At 41.5% G+C, this 22,439-nt stretch overlaps 2 pseudogenes; both read left to right on the top strand.

The window, feature by feature from the left end:
- Positions 1-15,321, top strand: part of LOC104650557 (protein ILRUN pseudogene) — a 61,174-nt pseudogene extending 45,853 nt beyond the window's left edge.
- On the top strand, positions 4,681-4,885 carry LOC120361871 (small nucleolar RNA U3; annotated as a pseudogene).
- Positions 15,322-22,439: the final 7,118 nt, after the last annotated feature.

Raw genomic sequence — 22,439 nt, 5'->3', positions numbered from 1 at the left:
TGCTATAAAAACCCCTAGTTTTTGTCAGTTAGGGAGATTGGCTTGAGACTGAACTCCCATCTCCTTGGCTGTAGAACCTGATTAAAGCCTTCTTCCTTGGTAATACTCATGATTTCAGTGATTGACTTTATGTGCGGCAAGCAGCAGGACCTAGACTGAACCCTTGGTGGTTTGGTAACAGTTCTGCATTATGGTAAGGTGTATAATTATTTTGTTATATATTATAATGAAATAATAGCAATAAAGTACACAATAAATGTAATGCACTTGAACCATCCAGAAACCATTCCTCACCCTCCCCTGGGTTCATGGAAAAATTGTCTTCCATGAAACTGGTCCCTGGTGCCAAAAAGACTGGGGACCTTTGTCCTAAGGGCACATGGTGGTTGGACCAAGTATAATAGACCGTAAGTGTCTGAAAGGATCTTACTGGAGGATCTTGTCAGAGGAGTGATGCAGAGATAAGTAGTTAATTAATGGGGATGGAGTCTGCAAAGAGAAGAGAACAGAGCCTGCTGCCTGCTGAGACAGGCCATGGACCTTGCCTCAGTGCATCCCAGCTGCAGGGTGCCACGGGATAGAGGGAGAGGACAGCTGAGTGTGAATGTCACCCAGCAGCAACTCCCAGCCAAAGGCTGGACACTTCATGGGAAATATTCTTTCAAAGGCCCTTGGTTCTATACATTGTGTTTTATTTGGCAGCATTTATTTATGATGTTACGCATTTTGGTGAATGATTTTTGCTTTTTTCATTTCTTAAGCTCCTTGCCCAAACACAGTGCTCAAGTGCTACTGTCCTGTGGGTCAAGTTAACTCTAAAGTTGTTGTATAGCAGGAACTCTTGCATTATTAGCTGGGCTGCTGGATGAGATGGGTTCTGAGATTGCTTCCAACACTAAGGCTCCTTGATTATTATCTTTTTCGTTGAGACACAGTCTTGCTGTGTCACACAGGCTGGAGTGCAGTGGCATGATCTTGGCTCACTGCAACTTCTGCCTCTTGGGTGCAAGCCATTCTCCTGCCTTCCCAAGTAGCTGAGATTACAGGTGTGCATCACCATGCCTGGCTAATTGGGAGTTTGCCCTATCAGCCAGGCTGGTTTTGAACACCTGGCCTCAAGTGATCCATCTGCCTCAGCCTCCCAAAGTGCTGGGATTAAAGGCATGAGCAACTGTGTCTGGCCTCTAACTTTTACAACGTGCTCATCTTCTTCCTGGAACTCTATTGAATTAAAATGCAAGTCAATTAAACAGTATTTAAGATCATGGAGGCGACAAAGCTTTGAGGGCACATTTGTCTACAACTCACCACTTTGACCCAGAAAGGAGGGACAACATTCAGTTTTGATGAGGGTTCACACGCTGTGTGATACACGTTTCTCCCTCTACTTTGAAGTGTCACATGACAATGGTTTCTTGTTCTCTCCTGATCCCTATAGTGCCCTGGAAAAAATATCTGAATGAGCATGTTGGTTTTTGAAAAATGTTCATGTTGAGTTTTTTCATAATGTAATTGGATAAGATTTCCATGCCCCCAAGTTAGAGCATTCCTTCTTAGACCTGACCCTCAGAAGAATGCAGACAGGTTTATATTATCTGGTCTGGAACTAGGGGAGGTCCTGGTTCCATGACGTCCATCATTTCCATAACCAAGTTTGTAACGCCTTTGATTTATTGGTGCAGTTTTGACAGGTTTAAGGCCAAGTGTTTATCAGGGAGTTTGAGAGTTGCGCGAATTTGTCCCTATCTACTTTTTAACCTTTACCCTCAATGCCTGACAAAGAATTCCCAGCTAATGTGGCCCATATGCACTGTACTCTAAATTGACCTTGGCATTCAGTCATTCATGTATTTAACAAGTATTATCCAGTACTTATTGTTGCTATGACAAGACCCTATGACACCAGCTTTCAAGGTACTTAACAATTTCTTTTTGTTCTTTTTAAACTCAGTGTCCCAAGTCTCTCTGAGCCTAAGTGTTATTGTTTCTTTTGAACCCAACACAAATTCCATCTCTTCGTGAGATATTCCTGGCTCGTTTCGCTTTAAATTTATGCCTACAAATTTCTATCAGTTCTCAACCTCAATCCTGCATTTCTCTCGTAATTTACACCCACATCTTCTCTCTTCTTAAAACTCTGCCTATCAGTCAATAACCCCATCTCTTACATCACAAAGAAAACAGAAGCAAGGAGAGAACAACCTACTTTTCCACCTACAAATCAGCCGAAGTATCTATGATTCTATTCCCTTTCGCCTGCTTAGGAGATCTACTCCTGAAATTACTCCCCTTCTCTCATGAAAAATGCAGTTTGCCTTTCTGCTGAATTACTACCCTAAGCATTGAAATATGCTGCAATAAGAAGTAGGGGGAAAAAATCTCTTCCTAGACCCCATATCTCCCTCAACTATGGACCATTTCTCTGCTTGCCTTCAGAGCAGTCACGCTAGGCAATATTAGTCTCTATTCATGGTCTCATTTCCTTCTGATTCTCCTGTGGCACCCCACGGTCAGGCTGTGGTGCTCCACTCCGCTGAAGCCTCTCTCATCAAACCCACAGTGGCTCTCAGTTCTCATTTCATTTAACCTCTCGGCAAGTGCTTGACATGGTTTATCAACGGCTTTGTTCGTATGTATCTTTTCACCTCAGCTTCGTGGTCACCGTGCTCTCCTGTCTTCCTTTCCTCTCTTTGGCTGCCTTTTCTAAGGGCCGTGCTGGCTCCTCCTGTTCCTCATGACTTCTCCATGGTGTGGTGCCCTGGTTCCCTTTTCTGCACTTTACTGGTCTCACCCAGTCCTATGAACATGTAGAACGCTGCTTATGTTCTGATGACCCTCCAGTGTATATTGATAGCCCTGGCTCTGTCTCCCCGGGTGGTTTCTGAACAATCTTGATGAGATGATGTGACAGAAGGCTTCAAACCTGCAGTGGTTTTGCAGCACATCCAGAGTTCAATCAGAGTCGTGCCTTTTCTACTCTCTGCTGTAGCTGCACGAGTTTCTTTGTAGTTCCTCCAACAAACCAGGACCCTTCTACTTCTCCCTACTGAGCATTTTCTTTCCATAGATATTTACTCTCTCTCTTTATTTAGATTCTATCTCCTTTGTCACCTTACTAGAAGACTTCCCTAACTACCCTGTCTAAAATACTAATCAAGTAGAGTTTAGAGAACTCTCTAAACCTGTCATTATATGCTTCATCTTACTTGTTTGTTAATTGTCTGTCTCCTGCCCTAGAAAGTACATTCCATAAGGTCAGTTATTTTGTCTTGCTCATCCCCAGATCACGTGTACCTATAATAGCATTGGGCACATGAGTGAATGCATGGATGTTCCAGGCATTAGTAATCTTGCCTTTCCCTAAAGAGCTGTTGCAGTTTTAACTTTGTGCATTTGGCAGGAAGTGCTGCCTTGCTTTATCGCATATGTGTTTGTCTCTATGTTTTCTTTGCCAGGTCAGCGTCAGATAGTGCAAGACGAGGACTGCGTTACATGCCCTATCATGCTTTTACACGGCAGTGCTCTGTAATTCTACCGTAAGTGTTCAGTATTCCGATGCTCACGTGGTCCTGGCTTAGGTTTTCCTTCTGATGTAAGCATTTCTAAAGGAATTTTTAGTAAACTCAAACCCAACTCCAGTCTAAAGGAACACAAATGTAGCCCTCATTGTTAAACAAAAGATTGTTCTCATGACACCAGCTGAGTGAGAGGGCCTTCCCAGGAAATGAAGTGGAGAGAACCATAAAGCCAGGTTCCAGTGTGCTGGGCCCCTGCTGCCTCCTGGGCATGGCAGATCAGTCATTCTCAAAGCGGGGTCCACGAACCCCTTTCAGAAGGTGTAGACCAAAACTGTTTTCATAATAATGTAGGTCATTATTTGCCTTGCTCACTGTGTTGACGTTTGCTCTGACAGTGTAAAAGCAATGATGGGCAGGACTGCGGATGCCTCAGCACGGATCTCCGCAGTGGCGCCCAACTGCGCTAGAAGCTATGGGAAACAGCTCTTGTGCAATTCGCTCGTGAGCTGAAACGGCAGCTTTGCTTCATACAACACCTTTTTTTACTCAAAAGGAACAACTGGAAGGCAAACTATGGCCACGCAAAGTTGGGTACCTGGCAGGCATTTCCTCAAAAATTAACAAAGTGAGCCTGTCATGTCAAGAAAAACGAATGGCAGTATTTGTGGCCAATACTAATATTCAAGGTCTGAAGTGAAAATTAGAAACTTGGAACGCTTCAGTAGCTTTCTAGTACTTAACAGACTTTTCTGATGTGGTCTGGATGATATTAGCAAATGGGATTTTTCTGACATTGCAAAATGAAATGAATCAATATTTGGAAGATCTGTACAATTCAGTGAACCAATATTTTCCAAATGACCAACGGATGATGCTACAAAATCATGCATGAATTTTTCAGAAATGAAAAGTTATTTGATGTAAGTTCAGATTCCATACTGCAACAAACATTTTAAAAATTACTACTTACTGAATTTTAGTGTAGTATCAAAGAAGAATGTTCACAAGTATTAATACATTGAAAGGGTATACAATACTCCTCTCTTTTTTAACGACATGTTGTTGCAAGCCTGGACTCTACTTACCAACCACAATTCTATATTACAGCAGATTAAATGCAGGAGCAGTTAGGAGAGTCCAGCTGTGAAAGAGATTTGCAAAAAAGGCTATACTTTCAGAGATCGTTTCTATAGTCACTAGAGAAGATTTTCTGAACGTGCAGAGCATGAGAAGCTACGAGGAAAAAAAGGCAGCCAGGTCTCCCCTGAGGGGGAGGATGGTTCTCGGAGTTGCTGTGCAGCAGCCATTTGCCCTTGAGGCTCAATCTCCTTTGCTTTGGGAGAGTGAGAGAGGTTACACTGAGTGATGTCCATTAAAGAGAGAGAGAGATTTGCAAAATATATGGCAATACCACTCTTCTCGTTACTTTTTAAACTTTGAAATGTAGTTTTTTTCATGAAAATATATCTTTTATGTCAGCATATGGTAGGTTAATTATTTGCTAAAATGAGTTACTAGTACATGCTCTTTAGAGTCTCAGTTTTAATTTCTAATATGGTAGATACTGACATTCTCCACCTAAACCAAAGCTCTTGGAATCCTCAATAATTCCTTCCTTCCTTCCTTCCTTCCTTCTTTTCTTCCTTCCCTCCTTCCCTTCCTTTTTCCTTTTTTTTTTTTCTTTTCTTTTTTTTTTTTTGTTGTTGTTGATACAGTGGCACGATTTTGGCTCATGGCAACCTCTGCCTCCCAGGTTCAAGCAATTCTCCTGTCTCAGCCTCCTAAGTAGCTGAGAGTACAGATGCCTGCTACCACACCTAACAATTTTTTTTTTGTATTTTTAGTAGAGACGAGGTTTCATCATATTGGTCAGGTTGGTCTCAAACTCCTGACCTCAGGTGATCTATCTACTTCGGCCTCCCAAAGTGGTGGGATTATAGGCGTGAGCCACTGCGCTCTGCCAATTAATTAATTAATTCTTTCTTTCTTTTTCTTTCTTTCTTTCCTTCCTTCCTTCTTTCTTTTTCTTTCTTTCTTCCTTCCTTCCTTCCTTCTTTCTTTCCTTCTTTCTTTCTTTCTCTTTCTTTCTTCCTTCTTTCCTTCCTTCCTTCCTTCCTTCTTTCTTTCTCCTTCCTTCCTTCTTTCTTTCTTTCTTTCTTTATTTCTTTCTTTCTCTCTTTCTTTCTTTTTGAGATGGAGTCTTGCTCTGTTGCCCAGGCTGGAATGCAGTGGTGCAATGTCAGCTCACCACAATCTTTGCCTCCTGGGTTCATGGGATTCTCTTACCTCAGCCTCTCAAGTAGCTGGGATTACAGGCACCTGCCACCAGGTCCAGCTAATTTTTTGTATTTTTAGTAGAGATGGAGTTTCACCATGTTGGCCAGGATGGTCTTCAATTCCTGACCTCAAGTGATCCACCTGCTTCGGCCTCCGAAAGTGCTGAGATTGCAGGTGTGAGCCACTGCGCCCAGCTGAGCCCTCAATAATTCTTCAGAGTGGAAAGAGTTCCTGAGACTGAGGCTTTTGAGCATTGCTGTGGTAGAGGCAATGAGGGTGGGAACAGGATGTGGGTGTGTCTCCTTCTCCTAGGGGATGACAATTTAGAGGAGACCTGCTAATTTGGACCACAGTCACTATGGACAGGAATGAACAGCCTTGGACAGTTCTACACTTGCTGACTGGTCCAAGAAAGACTAGATGCTATGAGTCAAATGGGCCAGAGTGCTGTTTATCTCTTCACATGCTTTAGTCTACCGAAACAACATAAATGCACATTTTTGAGTATTTCACTGTAGAACGGAGAGATGCTTCCTTCTGATATCTCATGTCCTCTTCTCCTGCCTCCTGTGATTATCAAATGTGCTTACTTCTTTGCGCTTCACATACGGTGTATTTGACTCAAAACTTCTCATGCTGAAGCACCTGGATCGTTTTGGTGCCTTTAGTCCTCTCTCCCTGTTGGAGTGTGGGCTTCTGCAGAGCAGGCAGTATGCCCAGCCCACTAGATCCGGGCAGAGCCACCCCAGCATCCAGTCTGGTGCAGAGGGGGGCCTTCAGAGCATGTTTGCTGACTGAATGAGTAAATATAGAAAGGTAATTCTATTTAGGATAAAGCTGAGACTGTTGTGTGAGTCTGTTACTTAATCCCTTATGCTGCATGCTATTTCCTCCCACTCAGGAGCAGCTGTTTGAGGAGCACAGATCTCCATCTTCTACAAGCCGAGAAGCAAATGGGAATTGTTGATGAAGCTGTGGTCTGGGGTGCGGAGGCCAGGCATCCAGTCCAACCTCACTTCTAACTAGCTGTGTGCCATCAGGCCTGTGAGAGCCTCCTGATCATTACCTACAGATAGACACTCAGATGGATATATGTCCTCTGAATGCAGAAACAGTCACATGGACAAACACCTTGAGCCCTGGCTTATCGGAAATGCTCAAGCACCAGGGTGATGAATTTCACGTGAGAAAGTCTTATTTTATACTCCAAAGGCAGGACAATTTTAAAATACCATTCACCTTGGACCTGTATTCTCTAGGTTGATATTGAGTAATCATTGAGAAGCAAAACCAGATACAGAGAGGGACTGAGAAACTGTAATGTGTCTTAACCTTGCCCTCAATTAATGAGGTTCATGCATTCATTCCTTAAATATATACTGCTCACTGTGTGTCTATGTGCCAGGATTGGTGTGGGACTTGGGTGATCACAGGACAATCAGGCTATGCAGTCAGGTTATGTGGGGTCCTCGTCCTTTCAGGGGCTCAGTTTCCTTATTTCTAAAATTAAAACTTGGAAAATATGTTCTTTAAGAGTCTTCCCAGATTGGAACGCCTGTGATTTTGAACAGCCACGGAAGCAGTCCCTTGCTTCTTATGTATCTATTAAAATCTTGGGTAACAGAATTTAACCATTTTTTGAGATTTAACCAGATTTAAGCCCTGTGAAACTTTATGCTTTTCCAGAAGATGAATCATGAGATACTCCAGTGATGGGGGACAAAGAGCAAATATCTTGGGAAATTTGAAGATCTCTGTGTCTGTGCACAAGTCTCTTTCACTCAGTACTAAACCATCTCTAAGTAGGAAACATCAAGTCTTCTCCCATCTCTGAAACTCATCCATGTATCCACATATGGCTTCATTTGAGGGACTCATTAATTTTTTATGCCTGTAATTCCCTGACTCAACCCCATGCAAGGACATGACTACTGAAGGCCTGTCATCAATTTAATTATTTTTTTTTACAAGATCTATTATTATATGAGCAGCTTTGATGCCATGGTTGGAGCTGCTCACTAGTTCTGATGATAAAGCTCAGGATACTGTGCTCTTCAGGGCCCTTTCTTCCCCATTTTCTACCAAAGCTTTGCTGTGTTCTACCCTTCTTAGCATGGTTGATAAAATCCAAAGTCACCTATTCTTGAAACAGCATAGACGTTCATGAGGCAGTACCAGATAGCAAAGGGCTCCTGATTTGATACATCTCAGGAAAGAATCCAGCTTCAAAAAATGAGTTTGACTTTACCTTAAAAGAAAAAGAAATGTTTAATATAAGGAAAGTTGATTCCCAGAGTTTGACTCAACTCTGTTAGCCACAGTAGCTGAGCTTTCAAGGTCTCGGGAGGAAGGAACACTCTAGAGACCTGAGCTATATCACTTTATGTTTTGAAAGGAAGATGCAGACCCCTAAGGCTGGTGCATGTCAAGATAAATTTTCTCTGCTTTGAAAAGAGAAACAGTTCCTCTTTTCAGTGAATGTTTGATACTCTGGAGGCCCCAATTTCTTTAGTTCAATGCCAACATTTTTCTTGTATTGATCTTATTTTCTCTCTCACATTTAGATTATAAGTCGCTTGTTCTTAGCCTAGTACATAGTACAGAGAAAGCTCTTCAATGAAGAATGGATATCTGTCTTTCTTCTCTAATATGGGGTCCTATGTCATACTGGCAGGAAATGCTTGTTTTTATAGTGTGCAATTTAGTCATTCATTCTCCTACCGGTAATTTCTAGGGATTAACCAAAGACCAAAACCTACCTACTCAAGTCAGAGAGCCTGACAGTCAAATCCTGAAGCTCTGACACTGCCCAATCAAGTGGGGACCTACTGCCTTTCATGGAAATATTTCCTCTTCGTCCACTAATCAAAGATTTATGAATGACCTATTGTGGGCAAGGAGCTCTACGGGGTTCCAGGGATATAAAGTTAGGTAAGCTATGGTCCTTCTCCCATGAAGTGGGGATGATAAACAAGTTACCTGCTTAAAAAAAAAAAACAATATGAGGAATTGTGTTTTTATTTCAGATAAGCTAGGAATAAATTTTTTGCTATATTTAGAATAAAGCATGCTCCTTGCAATATGTGGGCCATACTTCACTATAAAATTATTCCCAGTCTATCTGAAATTCAGATTTAACTGGGTATCCTGCATCTTATTCCTGTGTTACAGTAGCGCTCACTGTCATGTCCTTGGTCCTGTGAACAGTGGTATTTGAATAGTAGGAATTATGAGCTCTTGCAATTATTGTCACTATTATGATTTTTTTTTTCTTTTTCTTTTTTTTTTTTTTTTTTTTTTGAGACAGAGTCTTGTCTTGCTCTATTGCCAGGCTGGAGTGCAGTGCCACGGTCTCAGCTCACTACAACTTCAGACACCCTGGTTGAAGCGAGTCTCCTGCCTCAGCCTCCTGAGTAGCTGAGATTAGAGGCACGCACCAGCATGCCCAGCTAATTTTTGTAATTTTAGTAGAGATGGGGTTTCACCATGTTGGCCAGGATGATCTCGATCTTCTGACCTCATGATTGGCCCGCCCTGGCCTCCCAAAGTGCTAGGATTACAGGCATGAGCCACTGTGCCCCGCTGATTATTCCATTTTGAAGGGGGGGAAACTGAGAGTCAGAGGTTAAGTAACCTGCCTAAGGTCAGTTAGATACTAAGCATCTGTGCTGGAATTTGAACCCAGGCAGACTAAGCTTTTAGCACAAATGTAACCACTATGCTATACTTATATTACTGCTTCTAATAATTTATTTATGCAACTTGCTATACAAATAATTTTCACATTTCTTAAGTCTTTCATGTGTTATATACAGGGGCTGAGAAACTCAGTAATGAATACCACTTTGCCTTCAGACAATGAGATTTATGTATTCATTCAGCACATGTTTATCAGCACTCTGTGCTTTATGACCATATTGTTAGATTTGATATCATGTTTTCTTTGGTAAATCGGGACACAGAGATTAGGTAAATTGCCTTTAATATCAAGTATGTCATCTGAGCCAGCCCTGGAACTCCTAGACCATCTCCTGTGTCTATGACAGAACCCAGTTTTGCTTGGTGGGTATCTATTATCTATTCAATAAAATGAGGAAAAATGGAAATAAATTCATACTATGACTTGATGATCTTATCATCCATGCCAAGTTTAGAAATACCATCCTTTTAGGTTTTTAAAAACAAAAAGGACCTTCCTATTGGGTACCCTTTAGTGTCCATCAGAGTCCCCTGGGGGCTTGTGCATCACAGATGTCTGGGTCTTGCCCCAGGGTTTCTGACGCAGCAGGTCTGGGGTGACCCTGAACATGTGCATTTCTAGCCAGTTCCCAGGAGATGCTGATGCTGCTTATCCAGGGACCACGTGGGGAGAAACTCCGGCACAGCAAAAGGAAGGGTAAAATCAGAAAGTCTGGGGTCTGTGTCCAGCTTCCAGCCTGTGCACAAGGCCAAGTTACAGAGCCTGATGGAGTCTGTTTCTTTAACCTGTTAGGCTCTTGGAGCCCTTCTGAGAATGAAATGGCATAAAGTAAAAACAGTTTTTTTCTTGCTTTTCTCCTTCAGAGACACTACAGTTGTGCTTCTGCCACATATGCAGCATTGTGGATTCCTGTCTTGATTGCTTCCGCAGGTGTCTGCACAGAAGAAGGCTCCTGACTGATGGATGATGGGGTAGTGCAGCAGTCCTGTTTGGCCTGATGCTCAGCCCAGAGATGCCTGTGATGAGGTGAGATGTACATTATCTTTACTTGGCGGCTTCTGTAAGGACTGTAGGACTACACTCTTGTCTGTACTTCGTTTTCCTGGAAGCAGATCCTGAGACAAGGTGCAGTTTGTTTAGGAGGCGATCCCAGAAAACACCAGTGGGAGAGTGGGAAAGAAAGCCGGAGGGAAGTGAGGCATTAACTCCTCCAGGCCGGGTGTGGTGGCTCATGCCTGTAATCCCAGCACTTTGGGAGGCCAAGGGGGTGGATCACTAGGTCAGGAGTTTGAGACCAGCCTGACCAACATGGTAACACGCCATCTCTACTAAAAATACAAATATTAGCCAGGCGTGGTGGCATGTGCCTGTAATCTGAGCTACTTGGGAGGCTGAGGCAGGAGAATCGCTTGAACCCAGGAGGCAGAGGTTGCAGTGAGCTGAGATTGGGCCGCTGCACACTGGCCTGGGTGACAGAGCGACACTCCGTCTCAAAACAAACAAACAAAAAAACTCCTCCATCAGGCCAGTTACCACAGTGGGCATGGTGGCCTGGTACCGCTGGGGAAGCTCTGGCTTTCTTTGGAGGCCTCCCCAGGGATCTTTATCTGTCACTCCCGCTGCCTGAGAAAGCCCTCAGATAGGAGGTAGTTTAGCTAATGCAGACAGCAGCAGGGCCAGGGATCCAGAGGTGCCCATGGCAACCTCCTCCGTCGGTGGGCCTCTCGCCAAAGCTCTAAGGCACCCACTGTTAGTGGCCATGTGCCACGTGCTTCACGTGTGCCAGGCAGAAAGGAGCTCAAGAACCCTGGGCCTTCACTGCGGGTGGCGAGGTGGCTGGAATAGTGCACTTCATTCGTTCCGAGTCAGCTTCCATCCCTGGTAGCGCCTGAGCCCCCGGAGCCGGAGCCACCGCAGTCGGAGCCAGCCTCAGCACCCGGCGCTTTCTTGCTGTCGCCTGGCTGTTCCCGCGGCGGCCGAGCTTGGCACCTCTCACACTCCCTGCCCCCGGAGGAAGAAGACTCTGCTCGTTCCTCATCACAGCACGGTTGCTCTCGCAACCACAGCAGTGTATCCCCCGCGCCTCACTCAGCATGATCTCGGTAGAGATCTCCTGCGGGGCGTCGGGGCCTCGGGAGGGCATCGCGCATCTCCCGCTGCATCCTCCTGGACTAGCCCAGCAGGCAGGCATCACCTCCCGAGGTTCAGCTCCAACTTTTACGGTTTAATGAGGCACATAAATAGATAAATTGTCTTCATCATGACAGTGATTGCTTTCACTTGGCAGGAAACCCACATAATACTTCACCTTTGGGATTCCCCTTCCTATTTCTGAGGCAATCATCATTATTTACATTTTACAAAATAAGATGCAGAAGCTCAGAGGGGTTCAGAGAAGTTGAAACATGTGTCTAGTGGTTAAATGGTCAGGTTAAGATAACCACTGAGCATTTGAGTTTAAGGATTTACAAAAGCATGCAGACAGCGCGGAGGTGTGATCTGAGCGCTGTGGTCCCCACAAAGGCAGCAAGAACCCGCCTGGCGGGGCTCAGCCACAGGGCATGGGGGCCTTAGGCTGTGCTGCGCGCTCTGGATTCAGCGGTTACTGTTTCACTGAGAGGGCCACTCCCAGGGGCTGCTCCAGGGCATGACATTGCAGGGGTGAAAGGGCAGCCCCGCTCTTGGGAGAGGCATGGAATTCCATCAGGGCCACCCCGGTAGACTGGGCCAACCTTCTTGGGAGCACACAGCCGTCTAGGATGCTTCTAGGCATCCTTCCCTCTGCTCCACTCAGGGTCTGTGGTGTTCCACAGGGAGTCTCCAAAATGGCCCTAGTGACCTAAAATTCCCACTTCCTGCTCTCCACATCCTTGAGTGGGCCCTTCCTTTTTACCAGAGCGAATCTGTGTGATTGTGAACAAATTATCTGTGTGAATGGACTATAGAAGAATTAATGATAAGTGACTTTTGTGATTAGGTTATGAAGGACTACAGCTTCCTTCTTGGGCTTTCTCTCTCTCTCTCTCTCTCTCTCTCTCTCTCTCTCTCTCTCTCGTTACCTCTTTCTCTTCTCTCTCTGTTTCTTCCTATGTCTCAGCTCACTTGCTCGGGGGCAAGCAAGTGGCCATGTTTGAAGGGCACTCAAACAGCTCTATGGAGATGCTTACATAGTAAGGAACTAAATAAGGTCCTCGGTGCCACTGAGACCAGCCAACAATCACATGAATGAGTTTGGAAGGGATCCAGGAGCCGTGAAACAGCTGCAGCCCCAGCCTATGTAGCTTGACTGCAAACTCTAATTATTGTTTTTAATTTATTTGTCTGTTAAGCAATTGTATGTTTCTATATGGGTAGAATTGAATTTTGCATTGTAATATAATCTAAAAATCTTTTGTGTTTAATAGGTGAATTAACTTGATAAGGTGAATTAATTTGGTAAGATATTTGCTCTTGGAGAGGCGGGAGGTGGAGGAGCTGGCGGGGTGGGAGGGAGGGGAGAATGAGTAGCAGAGTGAGTTTACCCCCATGAGACTCTGAGAGGCCCAGGGCTTACCTAAAAGGAGGCGGGTCACGAGGCTAACTAGCAATGGGCCCCCTCCCAGTCCCCGGACGGGGGGCATGTGGCTCAGTTGTGAGGAGGTGGGGAAGTGGATGTCAGGCCCAACGCCATGGAGGGCATGGACGTGGACCTGGACCCAGGGCTGATGCAGAAGTTCAGCTGCCTGGGCACCACCAACAAGGACAGGCTCATCATCGAGTTCCAGAGGCTGCTCAGCTTCCAGCTCAACCCTGCTGGTTGCACCTTCCTCCTGGACATGAACAACTGGAACCTACAAGCTGAAATTGACACCTATTATGACTTTGAGAGCCCAAACATCAGTGTGTACCCTCTATGTCCTTTGTTGACGATGTCACCATAGGAGAAGAAGAGTCAATATCTCCTGATACTCTGTTTGTAAAAACATGGTGGATCCAGAATTCTGGCGTAGAGGCGTGTTCTCCAGGGGTTTGCCTTAAGTAGGTCAGGGGAGACCAATTTGGACATGTGCACATGGTGATGATGAGTGAGATGGCTAGAGCCCCAGGAGATGACAGATATCAGCATGCAGATGTGCAGCCCCAGGAGAGAAGGAATGTATCAGGGACAGTGGCGGATGTGCATTGCTACAGGACTCTACTGTGGAGATGTCATCCAAGTGATTCTCAGTGTGGAGGTGGGCGGACTTTTAGGAATAACACAGCAGCTGTCATCTTTTGAAACCAAGTTCAACACACAGCCACGTCGAAAACAACTTAAAAGACCCTGGAGGTTCTGAGTTCAACTCAACCAGCAAAAACACAGGGACTCCTGCTACTGACCAAATTGAGCAAGACCAGAATTGATTGCCACAGAACTCTGTAAATCTGTCTCCCAGTAGTCACACTAACAACTCATCAGTAGTGACTTACAGTAAGGTGCTCCATGGGTCTTACCCCTTCGCCCAATCTTTTTTTTTTTTTTTTTTTTTTTTTGAGATGGTGTCTGGCTCTCTCGCCCAGGCTGGAGTGCAGTGGTGCAATCTTGGCTCACTGCAACCTCTGCCTCTCGGGTTCTAGTGATTCTCTCACCTCAGCCTCCTGAGTAGCTGGGATTACAGGTGTATGCCATCGCACCCAGCTAATTTTTGTATTCTTAATAGAGACAGTGCTTCACCAAGTTAGCCAGGATGGTCTCGATCTCTTGACCTTGTGATCCACCTGCCTCAGCCTCCCAAAGTGCTGGGATTACAGGCATGAGGCACCAAGCATGGCCCCCTTCTGCCAGTCTTAACACGGTGTCAGCAAGAAGAAAAATTAACAAAAGACAGAAGGCCTGACTTTGAGGGGTAGGGCAAGAGATTCCTCTGGATTGCAGACCACAATTGTGCAGACCCCTGGCTCTGACCCCGCTCTCATCTCAGAAGAAGCAGCAGAACAGACTAGCTTTGAGTAAACTCAGTATGCATGTGTAAAAAAAAAGAGAAAAGATATTTTCTCTTAGTTCTGTCCTTTTGTTTGTTGGGTTTTCTACTTTGATAATTATTCTTTAGGTTGTTCACTATATTATTGGGTTTCTCTGTTCTTTTTTTGTGTGTGTAGTTTTGATTTTTAGAAATGTTTGTGTTTGCATTGTGGTATCTGGGCTTATATTTATACCGCTATGTAACACCTTTAATCCTCATTTTCTTTAACGATATATTATTCCCACCTAAAATGTGCAATATAATTACTGTTTCCTCTTCCCTTCTATCTCTGCTCTATTACCAAATATTAACCATTATTATCTTTCTTACTATTTATTTTTGTACTGTTAAATATGCTTAGATTTTTATTACATGATTCATTGGCTTTAAATAAAATTCTCTGACTCTCAGCTGTTACTTATAAATCCCACAATAATTTATTTCTCTTCCGTATCAGTACACATCCATACCGACTTTCCCCCCCTTTTTTCCCTAAGTTTTGTCAGCATGTATAATTTTTATATATTTTCTCACGTCAACTTCTGAAACCCAGAAGTTGCATCCTTAGTGCTGAAGTTAAATTTATTTGATATTGATCAACGGTCCTTTTGCCCACCTCTCTCCCATCAGCTCTTACTTGACTATTGTTCAGTCTGCTGAAAGTGTCTTCAAAAAGGCTCGTGGGAATATTGCTTGAGCTTTTTCATGTTTAAAACAATTCATCTGTGCTTTTATTTTTTGGGAGCAGCTTAGATGGATCTTGGGTCACACTTTCTTCCTTTGAGTATCTTATAGATGTTATTTTATTATCATTTAGCATTAAATCTTTTTGTGACCAGATAAATGTATTTTTTTAAGTGATTTGTGTGTGTGTGTGTGTGTGTGTGTGTGTGTGTGTGTGTGCCTTTTACTACGCCATGCTTCAGTGTTGACCATTCTGGATTAATGTTTTCCTAGCAAACAATGAGCCTTACATAGATGCCAGTTTTCTTTAATTTCAGGAACTTTTCTTGAATTATATATTTAAAGTGTTTCTTCATATGTTTTTAAAAATAATCTCAATTTTTACTTTAGATTCAGGGCATGCAGATTTATTACATGGGTATACTGTGTGATGTTGAGGTTTGGGATATGATTAATCCCATCATCACCTAGATAGTGAGTATAGTACCCAATAGTTTTTTTTTGTTTGTTTTTAGATGGGGTCTCACTCTGTCACCCAGTCTCATTCTGTCAACCAGGCCTGATCTCGGCCCAGTGCACCCTCTGCCTTCCAGGTTCTAGTGATTCTCCTACCTCAACCTGCTGAGTAGTTGGGATTACAGGTGTGTGCCATCATGCCCAGGTAATTTTCGCATTTTCAGTAGAGATGCGGTTTTGCCACGTTGGCCAGGCTGCATATCCCTGATATCCCCCGGTAAGGAGTCTTGAACTCCTTACCTCAAGCGATCCACCCACCTCGACCTCCCAAAGTGCTGGGATTATAGGCATGAGCCACTGTGCCTGGCCAGTATCCAATAGTTTTTCAATCACTGCCTACTTTCCTTCCTCCTGCCTCCCTCTAGTAGTCCCCAGTGTCTGTTGTTCCCATTAATACGTCTATGTGTTCCCAATGTTTAGCTCCCAGTTGTAAGTGAGAACATGTGGCTGGGCGTGGTAGCTCACACCTGTAATCCCAGCATTTTGGGAGGCTGCAATGGGCGATCACCTGAGGTCAGGAGTTCAAGACCAGCCTGGCCAACAAGGTGAAACCCCGTCCCTACTAAAATACAAAAATTAGCCAGGCATGATGGCGGGTGCCTATAATCCCAGCTAATCGGGAGGTTAAGGTGGGAGAATCGCTTGAACCTGGGAGGCGGAGGCTGCAGTGGGCGGAGATGGCACCATTGCACTCCAGCCCGGGTGACAGAGCAAAACTGTCTCAACAACAACAACAACAACAACAACAAACAAAAGTGAGAACATGTGATCTGTAGTTCACTTAGGCTAATGGCCTCCAGCTGCATCCATGTTGCTGCAAAGTATATGATTTTATTCATTTTTGTGGTTGTATAGCAGCCCATGTTGTATATGTACCACATTTTCTTTAATCTACCATTGATGGGAACCTAGGTTGACTCCATGGCATTGATATTGTGAATAGTGCTGTGATGAACATACCAGTGCATGTGTCCTTTTAGTAGAACAATTTATTTTCCTTTGGATATATACCCTGTAATAGGATTGCTGGATTGAATGGTAGTTCTAAGTTCTTTGAGAAATCTCCAGACTGCTTTCTACAGTGGCTGAACTAATTAATATTCGTATCAATGTGTATATATTTTCCCTTTTCTCCATGCTTGCATCTACTGTTTTCTGACTTTTTAAATAATAGCATTCTGACTGGTGTGAGATGCTATCTCAATGTGGTTTTGATTTGCATTTCTCTGACGATTTAGTGATGTTGATCATTTTCTCATATGTTTGTTGACTACATGTGTGTGTCTTCTTTTAAGAAGTATCTGTTCATATCTTTAGTTCACTTTTTAACAGGGTTAATTTTTTTTGCTTGTTGAATTGTTTACATTCCTTATAGATTTGGATATTAGACGTTTGTCAGATGCTTAGTTTGTGAATATTTTTCTCTCTTTCCATAGGTTGTCTGTTTACTCTGTTGATAGTTTCTTTTGCTGTGCAGAAACTCTTTAGTTTAATTGGGTCCCACTTGTCAATTTTTGTTTTTGTGGCAATTGCTTTCGAGGACTTAGTGATAAATTCTTTCCCAAGGCCAATGTCCAGAATGGTACGTCCTAGGTTTTCTTCAAGGATTCTTATAGTTTGAGTCATATATTCATGTCTTTAATCCATCCTCAATTTTTGTTTAAGGTAAAATGTATAGATACAGTTTCATTCTTCTGTATATGGCCAGCCAGTTATCCTAGCACCATTTATTGAATAGGGAGTCTTTTCCCCATTGCTTGTTTTTGTCAACTTTGTCAAAGATCAAATGGCTGTAGGTATGCAGCTTTACTTCTGGGTTGTCTTTTCTGTTCCATTAGTTTACGTGTCTGTTTTTGTATTGGTATCATGGTGTTTTCATTATTGTAGCCTTATAGTATAGTGTATATAGCCTTATAATATAGTATAAGCCTTACAGTTTATAATGTGATGTCTCCAGCTTTGTTCTTTTTGCTTAAGATTGCTTTAGCTATTTGGGCTCTTTTTTGGTTTCATATGAATTTTAGTATAGTTTTTTATTTCTAGCTCCGTGGAAATGATGCTGGTAGTCTGATAGGAATAGCATTGAATCTGTAGATTGCTTTAGGCAGTATGGCTGTTTTTAACAATATCAATTCTTCCAATCTGTGAGCATGTATGTTTTTCCATTTCTATGATTTCTTTCAGCAGTGTTTTGTAGTTCTTCTTGTAGAGATATGCTTCAATGTTGAGCACTCTGGACTCTTTTTTTTCCCAGTGAACAGTGAGTCTTATGCAGATGCTAGTCCTCTTGAATTTCAGGAACGTTTCTCGATTTCGATACTTACATTTTTTGTGGTTTATTGTTTTGGTTTTCTTCTTTGGGAAAAAATTTTGTTTAGTCATCTTCATGTGTCTTCCAGTCATTCTATTTTTCTCTGTAATTTGTTTTATATTCTGATATTATCCATTTCATTGTATTCTCTTTTCTCATTTATAACCATATGTATACATTTCTAATGTTTTTCTTAGACTGTCTGATCTCCTTATGTGCCTTTAATTTTGTGTTTAAATTTGTAACGAGTCTTTTCTTTACTTCTTTGTGGATATCTTACCCAAATTCTTGTGTTTCTACTTGTGTTTTTTCTTACTAAAGTTGATTGCTTTAATACATTTTTTAAAATACTTACTCTTTTTTTTTTTTTTTTTTTTTTTTTTATGGAGCTGCTACCCAGGTTGGAGAGTGCAGTGGCGCCATCTTGGCTCGCTGCAACTTCTGCCTCCCAGGTTCAAACAATTCTCTAGCCTCAGCCTTCTGAATAGTGGGACTATAGGTGCAAGCCACCGTGCCTCGCTAGTTTTTGTTTTTTTAGTAGAGACCAGGTTTCACCATAATGGCCAAGCTGTTCTTGAACTCCTGACCTCAGATGATTGGCACACTTGGGTCTCCCAAAGTGCTGGGATTACAGCCATGAGCCACTACACCCAGCCTAAAATACTTATTCTTATAAAATCTTTATCTCAGTGTTATGTAGTCCTTCTGAAAAATTTTGTTTTTGTTTTCCACATATCCATAAAACTATTGAACTAATTGGCTTTTTATGAGCCAGCTATTTGCCCGTGATTTGTTTGTTTGTGTGTGTGTGTGTGTAGAGGAGTGTTGAGAACTGGAGGGAGGGAAGGGAAAGACCTAAGCTTGGTTTCCTGAGCTTCACAATTCAAAGGCTGTCTCTCTTCTCCCACCAAAAAGAAAGACCACTTCTGCATCTATTGATTGCATGTATGATTCTTTCTTCTGCTTCTATGAATCAAACATAGTCTAGCAATGTTTCTGCTACTGGCTGTACTTACTCCAGTATCCTCAACTATTGCTACAAAGGGTGTTTAGCTTTTATATATGTGTAGTTGTGGTTTTAGTTTAGTTATCTCCTTCCACACGATGGTGTAAATTCTTTTTAATATAGTCTTTTATAAACAGAGACTTCTAATTTTGATGTATCCTGTTTATCAATCTTTTTCTTTATATTTTCCTTTTAAGAAATTTTGCCTACCCAATGTCATGAAGATGTTCTCCTATATTATCTTCTAGGGGGTTAAATGTTCTAGCTGTTATATTTAGATCTACAATCTACCTGAAATTGATCTTGTATATAATGGGAGGTAAGAATCCAATTTAGTTTTTTCCACTTACATACTCAATTTATCCAGTATGATGTAAAAATATTCTTTTCAAGTGGGGAAAATTGAAATCTTATAATGAGTTTTCCTGTTCCTGAGCATAATATACTCCTCCATTGACTTAGATATTCTTTAGTTTCTGTCAAATTGCATGATTTTTCAGTGTGTCGAGAGACAGTGCTCCATGTGTCTCTCAGGTTTATGTACATCTTATAAGCAAAGGCACCTGACTACCTTTGTTCTGAGGTATCTTTTAGGGGTGTGTATGTAGTGAACAGCCCAGGAAGATATTGTTAGTGTCCTCTGGAGTGAAGGAAAAGTTTATTTACTGTCTAGAATGATAAAGGTAATGTTTGCCTTTGAGGTAAAGGTCAGGAAAGCTTACTACCCATTATAAAAGATTTGAGTTCCCGAGGCTGAGAGTTCCTCTCCCTTAATGCAACCTACTTCAATGCAGGCATCTTCTGGCACTCTTGTATTGCCCTGTGCGAATTGTGACTTCGAAAACCAGCACAAATGCCAATACCCTGGCTAGTTTATTGCTGTAAGGATTAAACTATCTTTTTTCTCTGCCCCAAGGAACTTGTGTCTTCTGCCAGCATCCGTAAAACTATGGCTGGCTAACTTGTTAATTTGAAAGCTGGGTAAATTCCCACACTGTGGCACCTGTCACTTCTGTTACTTCTTAGTACAGGAGAAGTACTGTACATCTTTTATTAGATTTGCTCCTAGGTATTACATACTTCTGATACTATTGTAATTTTTATAAGTTAAAATTTTTTATTCTTTATCAGTTCATTTAAAATAAATGCAGTTGATTTTTGTTTATTTTCTTGTGTTCATGGACTTTGCCCAATTCATTTATTTGAATAGTTTTTTTCCTATAGTTTTTTTGATTTTCTGTGTACACAATCATGTCATATGTAAACAATGAGAGTTTTCTTTCTTTCTTTCAAATCTTTATCTATTTTATTTATTGTCATGCTTTATTGCACTGCTCAGAATTTTCATAACAATGTTCGATAGATTTGGTGCTAGCTAGAGTTCTTGCCTCAGACCAAATTTCAATATTTAATCATTATATATGTTGAGTATAGCTTTTTAAAAGTAACAGCTTTATGAAGATAAAATAAACATACCATAAATTAACTCTTTAAAAGTATACAACTACATAGGTTTTAGATTATGCCGTCACCCCCAATATCTAATTTTAGAACATTTTCATCACCTTGAAAAGGAAACTCTCTACCCTTTAGCAATTACTTCTCATTTTCTTCTTTACCCAGAAACCACTAACTTTTATTTCTCAATGGATATGCCTATCTTGGACAAGTCACATAAATGGAACAATACAATATGTAGACGTTAGTGTCTGGGTTTCTTTCACTTAGCATAAAGTTTTCAAGATACATCCATGTTGTCGCGTATATCAACACTTGTTTCTTTTTATAGGCAAGTAATATTTTATTGCATGTCTATAACTATACTATATTTTATTTTTCTATTTATCAATTGATAGATATTGGGTCATTTCCATTTTCGTTTATTATAAATAATGCTACTCTCAGCATTCATATACAATTTTTGGTAGGGATACATTTTCATTTCTCTTGGGTTTATATGGTCTTTTAAAATGATAGTCATCAAAGTGGGTGTGAAGTGGTATCTCATGATTTTGATTTGCATTCCTCCAGTCATTAATGATGTTGAGTATCCTTTCATGTATTTTTTGCCCATTTGTGTATCTTCTTTGGGGAAATGCCTATTCAAATCCTTAGCCCACGATTGAATGGTCTATTTGTCTTTTTATTTTTGAGTTGTTAAGAACTCTTTTTACATTTGGATGCAAGTCCCTTATTAGAAACGTGACTTGCATGCACTCATTTCCTCTCATTCTTTGGCTTATCTTGAAGGTGTCCTGTGAAGTAAAAAGTTTTTGATTTTGATGAATTCTATTTTTAAATTTTGTAGCTTGTGCTTTTAGTATTGTAACAAAGAAGGCTTTGCCTAATGTAGGCTCATGAAAATATTCTTCTGTTTTTTTTCTAAGAATTTTATAGTTTTTACTCTTACATTTAAGTCTCTGATTCATTTTGAGTTGATTTTTGTATGTGTGAAATCAGGGTCCAACCTTGTTCTTTCACATGTGGAATTGATTGTCTCAGTACCATTTGTTGAAAAGAGTATTGTTTGTCACCCAAATTGTCTTAGTACTTTTGCTAAAACTCAATTGTCCATAAATGTAAGGGTTAAGTTCATGATCTATATGTCAATCCTTATTCCAATTCCATAAAGCCTTAGTATTATAGCTTTGCAATACATTTTGAAATTGGGAAATGAGAGTGAATTCTCTTTGTTCTTGTTTTTCAAAATTTTCTTGGCTGTTCTGGGTCCCTTGTATTTCCATATGAATATTAGGATCAGTTGTCAATTTCTGATTTTAAAAAAAGCAATTGTTATTTTTCAGGGCTTTTGCTGAATCTGTAAATCAATTTGCAGAGTATTGTTATCTTAGCAATATTATGTCTTTCAGTCTACAAATATGGAGTGTCTTTTATTTTATTTTATTTTATTTTATTTTATTTTATTTTTTGAGACGGAGTCTCTATCACCAGTCTGAAGTGCAGTGGTGTGATCTGGGTTCACTGCAACCTGTGCCTCCTGGGTTCAGGCAATTCTCCTGCCTCAGCCTCTCAAGTAACTGGGACTAGGTGCGTGCCACCACGCCCAGCTGATTTTTGTGTTTTTATTAGAGACGGGGTTTCACCATATTGACCAGGATGGTTTCTATCTCTTGACCTCATGATCCACCTGCCTCGGCCTCCCAAAGTGCTGGGATTACAGGTGTGAGTCACCACACTTGGCCTATTTATTTTCATTCCTAATTTCTTTCAACAGTGTTTTGTAGTTTTCAATGTACAAGTTTTGCACTTCTGTTGTTAAAAATCATCTGAGTATCCTGTTCTTTTTGAAGTGCTGATGATTTTTAATTGATATGTAACATTTGTACATCTGATATGCTGTTATAAGCATAAAATATGTAGTGATGAAGTCAGGGTATTTTTAGGTGTTCATCACCCTCTGTATTAATCATGTCTATGTTATGGG

The sequence above is a fragment of the Saimiri boliviensis genome, chromosome 1 (genome assembly GCF_048565385.1).
Source record: "Saimiri boliviensis isolate mSaiBol1 chromosome 1, mSaiBol1.pri, whole genome shotgun sequence".
NCBI lineage: Eukaryota > Metazoa > Chordata > Mammalia > Primates > Cebidae > Saimiri > Saimiri boliviensis.
The sequence above is the reverse complement of the archived record's forward strand: the minus strand, read 5'-3'. Positions and strand labels throughout refer to the sequence as shown.